The following is a 14,978-nucleotide window of genomic DNA, read 5'->3' as shown; positions in this document are numbered from 1 at the left end:
GAATGAACCGCCAACTATCCCAGCTTATGTTTTACACAGCGGAGGCCCTTCAAGCCGCAGCCCAGAACTGGGAAACACCCATGCACATACACTACAGCCAATTTAGCTTACCCAGTTCCCCTATAGCGCATGTGTTTGGACTGTGGGGGAAACCGGAGCACCCGGAGTAAACTCACGCCAACAGAGGGAGAACATGCAAACTCCACACAGAAACACCAACTGACACAGCCAGGAATCGTACCAGCAACCTTCAGTGCTAACTTCTAAGCCACCGTGTCGCCCTATATATATCTAAAATAACAAAAAAAAAGATTAACCACATCCAAAATAAAAGTCTGTATTTGCATAATATGTGTGTATTATAGATATTTAACATGTGTATGTGATACTCGCACACATACATAAAAACAAACAAAACTATTATTATATAAACACACACACACACACACACACACACATATTATGTCAAACATATATTTATTTTGGCTGCAATTAATCTTTGAACATGCAGCACTATATGTATTTTTAGAATAGTTAATGTATGCAAATTGTGTAATAACCACCAATTTCATATTTCTATTTGTGCACTTAATTATTTCGGCTCAGCTGCTAAAACCGCCCTCCGTAGACAGCGAATAGTCTTGACTGCTGAAAGAATCACTGACACTACCCTTCCTACACTTCAAGAACTGTACTCTTCCAGAGTGAGTAAAAGTGCTCGCTAAATCACTCTGGACACCTCGCACCCAGCACACTACCTGTTCCAACTGTTACTGTCTGGTCGGCGCTTCAGAGCACCAAGCACAAAAACAGCCAGACTCAGGAAAAGTTCTACCTCATGAACAGTTAAATATTCCCCTACTGTGCAATAAACATGTGCAATACTTTCTCATTTGCAATTGTACACAGCACCTTATAACTTGTATATTAATAACAAATCTGTACACACAATCCAACATCCAGTGCTCTTTTGTCTATTGTCTCTCTGTCTAATATTTGGGTATTTTCTCATATTTATTTTCTTGTGTTTTTATTTTTTTTGCTACCTGTATCTTGTCACTTTATATACACTGGAAGCTGCTGTAACCAAAACAAATTCCTTGTGTGTGTGAAGCACACTTGGCAATAAAACCGATTATGATTCTGAACTGATATACTGTATTTATATATATATATATATATATATATATATATATATATATATATATATATATATATATATATATATATATATATATATATATATATTCCAAAAAAAATATATTATCAGACATACTGTGAACATTTCCTTGCTCTGTTAAACACCATTTGGGAAACATTTAAAAAAGAATATATATATATTTATATAAACCCTCTACGCCTATTGAAACCCTCAATAATATATCAATAATATATATATATTTTTTTTTTTAATATATAATTGGAAATATTATTGAGGGTTTCAATAGGCTGTGTCCTAATAAAACTAAGATTTGATGTTTTTGTATTTTATATATATGCATTGTTTCTGTAATATGCGCTGTGTTTTGACCGCAGTTTGCACCAAGTCTGACCCACATATGCATGATTACTCAAAGTATTTTTCTTCTACAACATTCCTCCTGCAGTTGAACTGCAAGTCTCTTGTTTTTGCGCTTCACAGTGAGAGAGTCTCCGTCTGAATCATAGCGATTGAATCACGGGTTGTAAATGTGTTTGATAAGAGAGTGTTTATTGAAGGTCGAGACAGTCTGAGACAGACACTGAGGACAGAGTCTTATCAGCAGCTCGATAGTAAAACTGAAAACACACACGCCAAACACACAACCGCAAACCACTGCGGGAAATGCACTAATAAAAGCGCTTGATTCAAGGGCTCGTTCACGCAAACATTTTAATTCTGTCATCATCTATAATCGCTTTACATGTTTCTTTCTCATTCATTCATTCATTTTCTTTTTGGATTACTCCCTTTATTAATCTGGGGTCGCCACAGTGGAATGAACCGCCAACTTATCCAGCATAGGTTTTAAGCAGCGGATGCCCTTCCAGCTGCAACCCATCTTCTGTAAAACACAAAAGTAGATATTTTGAATAATGTTGAACACATGTAACCATTGAATTCCATAGCACTTGTTTTTCTACTATGGAAGCCAATGGTTACAGGCTTTCAGCATTCTACAAAATATCTACTTTTGTGTTTAACACAAAAATGTACAATAGTAATTTCTATATTTGGGTGAACTACACCTTTGAAGTGCTGTAATGTAGAAATATTTAACCATTCAGATGAAGATAAACAAATTTATATAGATTAATTTTTAATTATATATTTAATTGTATACATTTTACACAGTATTTCCTTCGGGATGAATTCAATATTACAAGCCTTCTTCAGAATGTTGTTTTAATTCTACTGTCTACAGAACAAACCACTGTTGTGTGATAAACCTAATTAACCTAGTTAAGCCTTTAAATGTCACATTAGGCTGAATACTAAAATATTATGTACTGCAATCACGACAAAGACAGCAGAAATTAGTAAAACAACTAACAAATAGCTCATTTAAACATTGGAATACGTCCTGTTCATTTTCAGAGCAATAATTAATGACTATCATCCATTTTCACTATGCTTTCCAGAATGCAAATGAAACCCCACCGGTCCTACACCACCCAACCCGCTCCGAGCTGGTATCGAACCGGCAACTTTCCGCATGGGAGTCAGTTGCTCTAACAAGGAGGCTGAAGACCATAGCATCTGTCGCTAGAGCACCTTTAGAGGTCAGAGGAGTGAGGTTTACCTGCACAGCACTTACTAGCTGGCCTCCGTTACACAAACACTAAATTGTCAACAGTGGTGCAAAGTTTGGACTCTTAGGGTTCACAGTTTGAAGACAAAACACTTTGTCGTTGATACGCTGCCAGATTTGACCCATTTCTTCTTAATTTTTTGTTATTACTTATGTTAATAAGTTTCTGTATGCCCTCAGTAGTGTACACTACACATAGTGGATGTGTTTGATTAGGGACACGTCCAACATGTGAGTGTTGGTGAAACAGCAGGAACACAATAAGAAAACACTGATGTAAACAACACCGAGTGAAAAATATCAACCAGTGAAACTTTTTAAAACAATACATGGTTAATGCAGGGCCGGATTTAGTAATTTGGGGGCCCTAAACAATTCCAGCCATGGGGCCCAACAGTCCAACCAGTCCATACTTTTATTTCATTTATATTTATTTTGCTCATATATTTTATATCACTCAAACATCTTTTCTACATTTTGTTTTAATGCAATCTATATATTTTAAATGATTCATTTTCTTAAAATTAGTTTACAACTTAGTTTACAATTTGTTTAGATGCAATAATAATACTTTAATTTATAATATTGCTATTACATCACATTAAATTAATATAACAAAAGTATATTTTATATTAAATAATGCTTAATTACATTAAAATTGTATTAGTTTGACTCTCAGCATACAAAACATGATAGAAAACAATGTTATATATACTTTATACTTCTAGATATTTACTGGGGGCCCCCAGATTTCTTTACCTTGCTTATTTGTTAAATCCGCCCCTGATTGAATTTACAAAGTTAATAGCATATATAGATATATTCAATTCAATTCAAGTTTACTTCTATATTGCTTCCAACAATGAATATCTAATAATTATTTAGCCTGCAAAAAAAAAACTGCGCAATGAAAACACATTTTTACCGTATCTTATATTTTTTTGCAAAAGCTTCCTGATGATAAACTTGTGTTGTTTACTAAATCATTTCATCTCCTCCAGATCATTAGCTGGACGTGCAAACTGTTGTTTTTGGTTTAGATCGCTTTGTGAAATCAGTGGTAAAACATTGCAAAACTTGTATTGACTCTTATTAACGATGTTTTCTTTGTGAAGAAACATGTTTGTTTACTTCAAAGCATTTTAAATATCAATAGCCAATATTAAGGCTGAAGTAGGCTTTGCTTTGTTGCTGTTTGTAAGATCACATGCCTCAAAGATCTATTGAACAGTCAATTTAACCACTTTAAATGTATTTTAACTATAACCCCAATTCACATGATTAAAAATTAAGTATTTTTTCCAGCTCACAACAGTTTTACTCAAACCAAAACATTTACAATCCTCACAGAAGTAGTTCAAATAGCGCAAGTCCAATGACATAATCATCAATTAAATGATTTAATTTTAATGTCTGCATGACCTTCATATTCCACAGCAGTCTTATCAACAGGACGTGATTCATCTTTCAGGATGACAGCAGCTCAAATCTATTTATATTTCAGCTTTTATGACGGCCATAAGCATGACTGAGCTGTAAAGTTGAAGGCCAGGTCGAGATCGGGGTTTTTTTTCCCTTCGGTTGCTGAACCTGAATAACCTGCTTTCTACAATCAATCAAGAACGAGTAACTATGGGGTAAAGAGATTTCATTTAACTTTCATTTCAAGCCTGAATAAATAGAATATTCGCGATCTTCTGCTCGGGTTTAATGAACAGCTCCATGAGGGGTATTACGCCCCAAGTCTAGGGGAAACAAAAAGGGCATAATAAACGAAGAAAAAAACAAATGTTTTGGGGTGGTGGATTTCCCAAACTAAACAAAACTTAAAGCAAAAGATTCCCTTCGGTCGACAACCAAACTCACACACTCAATTGAGAGTATATATGAAGATATTTATTATAGAAAAATAGAGTTTATATAAATGAGCATTTCGTCAGGGTGACCACAGGCCAAAATAACAAACAAAAGAATCTATAAAATAAATCCACTAAATTACCTATTAATATTTAAATAAAAATACAAGAATCTTACCTTACTCCCTAACATAAACAAAGTCAAAAGTAATCAAATAAATAGGCAGGTCACCCCTACACGCTCAAACTCTCAAAAAATATTCAAGCATATGATGGTCATCAATACAAAGTTGATTATTGTTGGTCGTCGGCCGAAGGGGTGAGGGAAACCCAGGAGCTCCACTCCAAACACCGAACGCAGCAGAAATGAGCTCTTCGAACCCTGCCGGAAGCTCTGTTATATACAGGCCTCGGAGACCAGCAGCCAATCAGAGCAGGGAATCATGCCGGCGTGGGAGCCTATAAGACAACAGAAAAACAGCAAGGAGGCGGGACAAAAGAAAAAGAGTACAATCCGCAATAATAAACAAATAAATAAACTTCAGTCGTAACAAGGGGGAAAAGGAGAGCTTGCATGTTAAGAAGAAAAAGATGACTCGAAAACATGAGACTCACTTAAGTTACAGGAGTCTTTAAATAAACATTCACAAACCGTAAATACAAACACGTTTCGGTTTACTGGGAAAAGCAGTTCATTACTCACCAAATAAGATGCTGATGAACCGCAGAAATCAAAGTCTTCACTTCTGTCTACAGTCGAAATGGCGCGCGAAGGATGTTTGCGCATGATAAACTGCTCAAAGATGTTAATGGACATGTATACATTATTTATTTATTTATATATAGGGGAGTGTGGGGCACAAAGTAACGTAGGGTAAAATGTAGGTTTAAGGTATTTGCTCAGGGTTAACCATGGCATACTTCCAAGGTTTTCACCACAGTGTCGGCAGACGTATTCCTGCCAATTATTAATTTTTTTTTTTTTTTGGCGAAATTTGGATGAGAAACACAGGAGAAACCATTTCTGCAGAACTTTTTATTATAGTCAATATTTTTTATCTAAAAAAAATCTGTGAAAGTATGAAGTAAAATCTTATATTGTTGTGATCACTGTCTTCTAGGCTAAAAGATGGAACCATTTCAAAATGCTGGCCAGTTCTGAGGAAAACAGGACACAGCGGATTAGCTTTAACAGGGTGTTTCAATTAAGCCACACACTGCTGGTCACCAATTCAACAAACAATATAAATGTTGAATTTTGAGTGTATTATTGAGAACTTTTTAAATAAAATGTAATAATAGAATGTTTTAATAGAAAATATTTTAATATATTTTTTTAATATATATTTAATAGATTCAAAAAATATATATATTTATTGCTAAAACTGCAAATAAATGCACTATATAATATTGCAAATTAATCCAAATGTGTTTATCCAATAATTAAATAAGTAAACATACTGTGCCATGTAGAATAAAAAATAAATTGTGTTAAGTATTGAGGAAATATAGCTACTATTTCAAGAGTTCCCACTTAGATATGCTTACCATTTATAGCAGGTTTGGCATGCTGTCCCGGGAGAGAACCCTGAGCTCGGAGATATTTGAGCCCAGGGCTCCCGCCCGGTCAATAAGCATATCAGGGGATCCGAGATCATGTAGGCCCCGATAGCTCCCCCTTTTAAAAAAGGGAGGAAAAGGAGGAGATGGGGTGGAATTTCAAAACGAAGATAGAGCAGTGAGGAGAAAGTGATCCATTTATAGTGAGCTAGGATCACTCGGATTGGATCATTACTGTGGCCAGCAGTGCTCAATCATATCACGTGCTCCTCTTGAAATTAGTTTATGAAACTTCACTTCAAGTAAACTGGATTTAAATTAATTGTGTAAAATCTGCCATTGTAAGCACGTGTTACCACTAACCCCTCTGTCTGCTTCAGCTTGCCCCGCAGGGGGGGTAAATTGGAGCATTTTTACTCCTGGCGCTTTTGGCAATACTGCACTTAAACCACAGGTCCGGTGATCATACAACCAGTGCTCATTTGTCGGAGAGGCTTGTGTGTTGTTGGTAAAAAAAACAAAACAAATGGTTTGTCTAACCCAGGGGTTGGCAAACTCGGTCCTGGAGGGCCGGCGTCCTGCACAGTTTAGCTCCAACTCTAATCAAACACACCTGCTTATATATTTCTAGTGATCTTGAAGACACTGATTGGCATGTTCAGGTGTTTTTGATTAGAGTTGGAGCTAAACTATGCAGGACACCGGCCCTCCAGGACCGAGTTTGCCCACCCGTGGTCTAACCCCATTACTTTGTTCATTATTTGGCCAAAACCAAAAAGTGTAACTTTGTGCCCCGCTCTCCCCTATATCACGTGATAGATTACATGTTTGATAGATTTCATGACAGATTTAATGTAGCTGAATTAAAACCTATTCATATTTGAGACCCCAATATTATATATACCTGCAAACTGGATAAAAGATGAAATAGCAAATATGTTTGAAATTAACTTGATATTGAAAATACTTTTATATATAATATATATGTATATATGTTGAATGCTGGTTCAAACATTGTTTATTAAACCTTAAAACAAAATGTAATCAAACTGAGTGCACAGCAGCATAGATTTATAGATCAAATTTAGATTTTTTCACACACACACAAAAAAAGTATTGATTTTTACATTTGCTGACATCTAGTCTACCTTTAAAGGCATGTGTTAGTGACTCAAATCCACAATCAGGGTCCTTTAATATTCGCGATCTTCTGCTTGGGTTTAATAAACAACTGCCTGAGGGAAAACACGAGACACGTGACTTAAATATGTCTCAGTATTCAAACGTTCTTCACGAAAACATTTATAAACAGTAAGGGCGAATGTTTTGGTTTAGTGTGAGTTTATAACTCAGCAAATAAGATCATGATGATGATCCACTGAAATCAAGGTCTTCACTTCTGAAAACAGTTGAAAAGGCGCGCGATGAACGTTTGTGCGCGAACAACTGCACGCTGATGCTAATGGTCATTTATATACATTATTTATTTAAATATGGCGTGATGGATTAAATATGCTCCATCTGTCCTCCTTATTTAATGTAGCTAAAACCTATTTAATATTTAAGACCCCAATGTTATACACACCGCTCACCACCCGCAGGTGAGAAACAAAAAATAAAGATGTTTATTTAATTTGACTTTGTTTTGTTTCACATAAAAGATGTCAATACTTTTTAAACAAACTTTACTTTTAAACAACTTTGCTGATTGAAACTGTTTAAACATGAAACCTCAAAAATATAAAGGAACTGAATGCACTAAAGGCAATGTTTAAACATAGATTTTTCTAAATAAAGCAACGTATTGATTTTTACAATGGCTGACATCTAGTGCATCTGTAAACACACGTGTCGAAGACTCAAATCCACAATCAATCAGGTTTATTTTAATTCAGTTCAAGTAAATTAATCCAAACTCCTCCTGTCAGGGAATACAGACAGATTATGTTACTTTAACATTATATTTATAACATTTTATAAACCGTGGCTGCATATTTGAGCACAAATCAGCTGCAAGTTATTTCATTTAAAACCTTTAACATGATAGATTTTAAAAATCCAAATGATGACTCCTTCAGTCCTTTTGCATTTGCAGATTCAGCCACAAATATGACTATATTCATCAGGGTTATAATCACAGTCAAACTGTGCCTACAGACATAAAATGTGTTAAATGCAAAAGGATTTGATTTCAATGGACTACCTTGATGTCAAAAAACACCAAACTGACATAAATAAATTACAGGACTGTCCTATAATCAATTTGATGCTAATGTTAGATCGTTTAATATAGTAAATCAGTGGTTCTCAAACTTTTTTCATCACGCACCTCCTAAGAAACAAATTGTCTCTCCAAGTATCCTCATAGTGAGCAGTATTGAAATACAGTAGTGTAGTAGAGTCAGTAAAGCAGCTACAGCTCTGCACAGTTCCTATTATTAAGAATATTTATTATTGTCAGCCACTTTAGACATTATATAGTCTGAACGTTAACATTGTACTGTGCTTATATGTAAAAACAGAAACAAAACGTCACCATTTACATTAAAATGTGCTTTTAAAAGTTAAAAATGGTAGGTTACTGTCTTTAAAAAGTAAATAGGAAAGTGCTGTACTAAAATGTAAAGTACTAACATACAGTAGGCAATTCATCAACACCTGGAAATGTTGCCTGGACTTCAGAAATATAGGCTGTATGTCATATAATACATTATAATAATGGGTCATATTGATATATAAATAATTTGATGAATTTTAAATATATGTCGCTGGTCAATATGACATATTCGATTTCTTCGGGTACAACTAGAAGGAAGCCCTCGTCCCATATAGTTTGAAAACCACTGTATACAAAATCCACTGTACATGTGAAATATTAAAAATGATTACTCCTTCAGTCCTGTTTATGCAGATTCAGGATCAAATATGAATATTTAGTTTTATATTTAATATTTTGCTTGAATATGGATTTCTCTAATCTAATTAAAGCAACGTATTGATTTTTTTTTACAATTGCTGACATCCAGTGCATCTTTAAAGATTTGTGTTAGAGAACAAACAAACACCCAGTTCAAGTAAATAAATAAAGATCCTCCAGTCAGGGATTAAAGGCAAACTATAATATTACTTTAACATAATATTTTTAATATGATTGTGCTTTCAAGTTTGAGCACGAGTCATTGCTGTGATTAATTGAACTGAAAACTTTAATACTACAAACGTTTCAATCCAAATGATGTTTCCTTCAGTCCTGTTGCATATGCAGATTCAGACTCAAATATGGCTATACTCATCAGGGTTATAATCACGGTTTAACTGTGCATCTGCAAAACACACATGCAAAATACGATGGGACCATCGCAAGTGGCCCACCTTTACAGGTACTCTGCCCTGCACCAACTGTGGCCCAGTGCGTAATTAATTTCCCCCTTCAGCATCAGTTAGGGATATACCAGCCTGATCTCACGAGGGAACATTAGTATTTTGTGTTGTGTCAGTTTAGTGGCTAATTCGTACAGATTTGAACAATTCAGTCGTACGAAAATGTACGATTTTAAAAAGGAGGCGTGACACCCAACCCCAGCCCTAACCCCAATCGTCATTGGGTGATGAGCAAATTGTACGAATTAGATCATACGAATTATTAGGCACTAAATCAAAAAGTTAGGAATTGTCGTGAGATTGTGTTGGATTTACCCTATATAAGGGTTGGTGGTGGTTACAGTCGGTCATCAGATAAGCACCCCTCTTTTCCTGGTGTTTCACCAATTTAAACCCATGACACTTTAGGAGGTCTTGACAGCAGATCCAGTGTCCTGGATTTTCTCCTGCTGACCACCACTCAACTCTATAATGTAGTTTGTCTTCAACCAGTTGGCTCTTCCACCGAACCTCCTTTTTTAGCCAAGTCCAGCGAGATGTTGCTAACATCTTTTCAGTGACCTTTCCTACAAGCCGTTTCCTGGCCATTCCTTCAATTCCCAGCACTGCGAGAACTCTCCAGAGTGACTGCCCCACAAACCCCCAACAACCCACCTGGGAAACTTCAGACCCTCCATCCATTCTCCTGGCTCTAAAGTACAAGACCTTGATATTTCTTGAGCTTACCTTCATAGGCCTCCTCCATTCTTTCCTCCCAGGGTATTGCAAGTTCTGTAAGCATCACCTGTTTGGTGCCTCTAGATCAGGGGTGTCCAAACTCGGTCCTGGAGGGCTGGTGTCCTGCTGAGTTTAGCTCCAACTTGCTTCAATACACCTGCCAGGATGTTTGTAGCACATCTAGCAAGAGCTTGATTAGCTGCTTCAGGTGTGTTTGATTAGGGTTGGAGCTAAAATCTCCAGGGCCCGGTTTTTCAAAAGGTTTATTCCAGATAAAATTGATCCAGATTTAGTAATCCTGTTTTTGCGATCCGTGATCAGGTAATCCAGTTTACTTTTTAAGCCAGTTTTTCAAAGCAACATTATATTGGATCAATCTGATCCGGATAGGAAGTTTTCAGGATCACTAAATCTGGATAACCAGTGCTCAAACACAATGTAGATGGATAGACAGGCCTATGTAAAGAGCAACAAGTAGTATAGCCAGTGTGGGTCAATATAACTTTATTTTTATTTGAAATGAAAACTAAGAAATTTTTATAAAAAATAAATTATAATAATAAATAATTTACATTTACATTTACATTTAGTCATTTAGCAGACGCTTTTATCCAAAGCGACTTACAAATGAGGACAAGGAAGCAATTTACACAACTATAAGAGCAACAATGAATAAGTACTAAAGGCAAGTTTCAGGTCTGTAAAGTCTAAGAAGGGAAGTATTAGTAGTTTTTTTTTTTTTTTTTTAATAAATAATAAAAGCAAGAAAACCCCCACCCCATCCTCTTCCAGCAGTCCGCTCATCTGAGATCTACAACACTGTACATTGAGGATATTTATAATAAGTTTCAAATATAGATGTATTGAATAAAAAAAAAAGACAATGTTGAAACCTCCACAATAATGTCAGACTTCCTCATCTGATGTGGAGGGAGCAGCTTGTCTGAGCGTATTCTTTAGGAGGGGGATCTCAAGTGTGGTCTTGGTTTGCTGCAGTTTGGTCAGAGTCAGTTGTTTCTCTGCCAGGTGAAGCTGTGCTTCAGCCCTTTCAGTCTCTTTTTGCAATTGTTGAAGGTGATTTCAGGCATTGCCATTCTTTGCATATTTTTTTTTGTTATTCTGTAATCATTGCATGCATCACTAATATTCTAAAAACAAAAATATTTTCCATTTTGATGAATATATATATATCTATCAATTAGTGACAGAATAAAATGTATTGTTTTTGGTCAGTTTTGGCAGCTGTTTGGGGGATTATTTTATGAGGCCAAACTCTTTCTACTTTGCTGAAGGCCTATACTGAAAGGCTGAATACATTAAAGCCTATACTCACTATAGCCTGACAGATGAACAAATAAAATTAAAACCTTATGAATAAATATCTCGTAAGATACTGCATGATCCAAAAATAGTATTATTTAATAAATTTTTTAAGTTTTCATTACATTTTGGGCATGAAATCCACGCTAAATCCACCCTTCTGATGGGATCAGTTTAATCCAGGTTTTTTGGATCAAAGTGATCCAGATCCTACAAAAAAGGTCTGAAAAACCCAAACTAAAGGTTTGATCCGGATCAAAATCAAGATTGGATTACGTGATCTAATCCGATTATGTAATACGCTTTTTCTTTTAAAAAACCCATTTTCAAGATTTGATCCAATCCCTTATCCAAAATCCCAGTGGATTACTTTTGAAAAACCGGACCCAGGACACCGGCTCTCCAGGACCAAGATTAGACACCCCTGCTTTAGACAAAAGGACGATATCTGGTTTAAGGCTAGTGTGTGCTATTTCCTCTGGGTATTTAAGCTGCTTTTTAAGGTCTGCCAGCATTTCCCAATCCTTTGCTGCAGTCAGAACCCCTCCTCTCCTTCGTTCTGCTGCGATGCTCTCTCCTGATCTAATAAACTAGGAATGTCTACACTGGTCCTGGAGGGCCGGAGAGTTTAGCTCCAACCCTAATCAAACACATCTGAACCAGATAATCAAGCACTTACTAGGTGTACTAGAAACTTCCAGGCAGGTGTGTTGAAGCAAGTTGGAGCTAAAGTTTCACCTTCTTCCTCGCCTGCTCCAATTCATCCAACAAGCGAGAGAGGATTTTACCATGCCGCCACCGGAAAATCCCATCTACCAAACTTGACTGGCGTGCTGACAGGACTCAAGATTTGCCTGCTTTCCACATAATGAGCAGCTTTATTCAAGAAATAACAAAAAAACTAATCATAAAATGTGCCAAAAATGCTAATTGTTTTGATTTCAACAAACTGGACATCGAAAAGCATATGACAGCACTGTCCTGTAATCACTTGAACACTAATGTTATGTAGTTCACCATATTACAGGAATACAAAGTCCACTGTAAATGTGAAATGCAGGCTTTCATATGAAGGAAAATGTTCTTATATTATACTTTGTGCAGATATTTTGGTCAAAACTGCATCAATATACAGACGTCAAATGGACGTCAAGGTTTTAACGCTAAATTGATTAGCATTTTTGACATGGTTTTGCTAACGTCCTCTCGGTCATGTTAACCAACAGCCTAAACAGAGCCATCATTCAACTCAAGCTCTTTAAATCAAGCACTAAACATCAGAAAAGAGCGAAAACCGCTTTGATCATGGAGTGAATGTGCTCGGCCTGCAGGGCATTAACCTGACCTGCTGATCTGAAAACACTCCATCGAGAGTGTGTGTGTGTGTGTGTGTGTGTTCAGCAAAACCTCGTCAGCAGGTTTATCAGCATTCATCCTGACAAACTAGAGCTCAAACACTCGACACACTTTACTCACTGTTGGAGTAAAGGCATTACAAGTAACACTCCAAATTAAATAATTATTTAAAAACCTAATATATCACCTTTCTGAGGAACGAGTGACGCAAAAAACAAAACATTTGACTTCCTTTTTAGTTTAAGTATCTGGATTAAAATGAACTGCCCTGGATGAGAGAATTCAGAAGCAGGCAGAAAGCGATATGGCTCTGGCCTACGTTTTCTCATTGTTCTGAACACATGAGGAAAAAGGAAAGGGGATCATCATCTCAACGCACACTGATGTACTGCACTAATGAGATGAAAAGCAGCAAACACACTGCTTAAAACCAGTTCAGTTCAAATACTAATTAAAGACACCTGATCAAACTGAGCACTGAGGCTTTTTAGACACCTACAAGTGTGTTGAATCAGGACTGCAGCCATCCAGGAATTGAGTTTGACACCCCAGCTTTGAACTGTCAGTAATATGTACATACGGCATATATTCATTCATTCATTTTCTTGTCATCTTAGTCCCTTTATTAATCCGGGGTCGCCACAGTGGAATGAACCGCCAACTTATCCAGCACGTTTTTACGCAGCAGATGCCCTTACAGCCGCAACCCATCTCTGGGAAACATCCACACACACACTACACACAATTTAGCCTTCCCAATTGACCTGTACTGCATGTCTTTGGACTGTGGGGGAAACTGCACTGGACGGCATATATAGGCATCTGGAAATTCTCAGAAGACATTATCCTATATTATTCTTATTTAAAGGTAAATGACGGTTATACAGTGTGTTGTTCTTTGCAGAACTCCTAAGAAATCTGCACGTTCTGAAAGAGATCCAGCCACAGCAACGGTAAGGAAAAGCAACACATTACTTACTATAAAAAGTAACTGAGTAACTCAATACTGTAATGCACCACATTCAGAAACAACTTTCCCCAGCACTGTGAAGCCACACTGTTATCTGAAGAAATGCGCGAGTATTCCTAAAAATAAACACGAATATTTATTTATAAATTTCTTTAATAAATGATCATTTTGAGCTCATCTCGTACGTTTGAACGTGAATTGTGTGGATAAATGTGCAATACAGGTATTCTTGCTTCAATACAAATCATCTTTAAAAAAAATAAATGAAGAATAGACCCGGGTCTATTAGTGTGTGTGTGTGTGTGTGTGTGCCATTGCATGCAAGGTTTCTCTATGTATAACCACCTCAAAAGATATTAGGGGTCGCGAGTCACTGGCATTGTTATTTTAGGGGTTGCAGGCTGAAAAGTTTGGGAACCCCTGGCCTATAGAGTCCTAGATATTTTCTTGTGGGTTTCATTTAAAATATATACAAGCTATTACCATTCAAATGTTATTTAAAATACCATGGTAAAAAAGACAATGTGACATTATTATTATAAATCTAACATGAAATTGAATCATATTGGAATAAAAAAAAAAAGGTTTAATATTATCCTGGCAAAAACTTTGACTTTGATTAACATTAAATACTGCGAAACTTACTGACATGGACGTTATTAATTTTATTTTTTGGTATCAACACAAAATGTAGTAATTTTTTCCATGGTAATACAGCTTAACCTTTTATTCATGTAAAAATCTATTCATATTTTTGGTATTAACCTGTGACTTAATCTAAGGATCAAAATATAGTGACAAACTGGATTGCTAGTCTGCATTATTTACAGCAAACTGAGCCGGGAACACCTCCCAAAAGACTTTACAATTTGAACGGCATCTGCCCTTATGTTAGTCTGTTTTTATTATACCCGAGGTTTCCATAATCCTGGACCAGGCCGTATCCTGAGCAGCTGCTGTGGTGGTCATGGAGGACTGGAGAGCATGACTGATTACTGTAAGACCCCAGTGACAGACGAGTCCTCG

Source organism: Danio rerio, chromosome 16 (genome assembly GCF_052040795.2).
Source record: "Danio rerio strain M-AB ecotype USA chromosome 16, GRCz13ab, whole genome shotgun sequence".
NCBI lineage: Eukaryota > Metazoa > Chordata > Actinopteri > Cypriniformes > Danionidae > Danio > Danio rerio.
Note: the sequence above shows the minus strand (reverse complement) of the source record.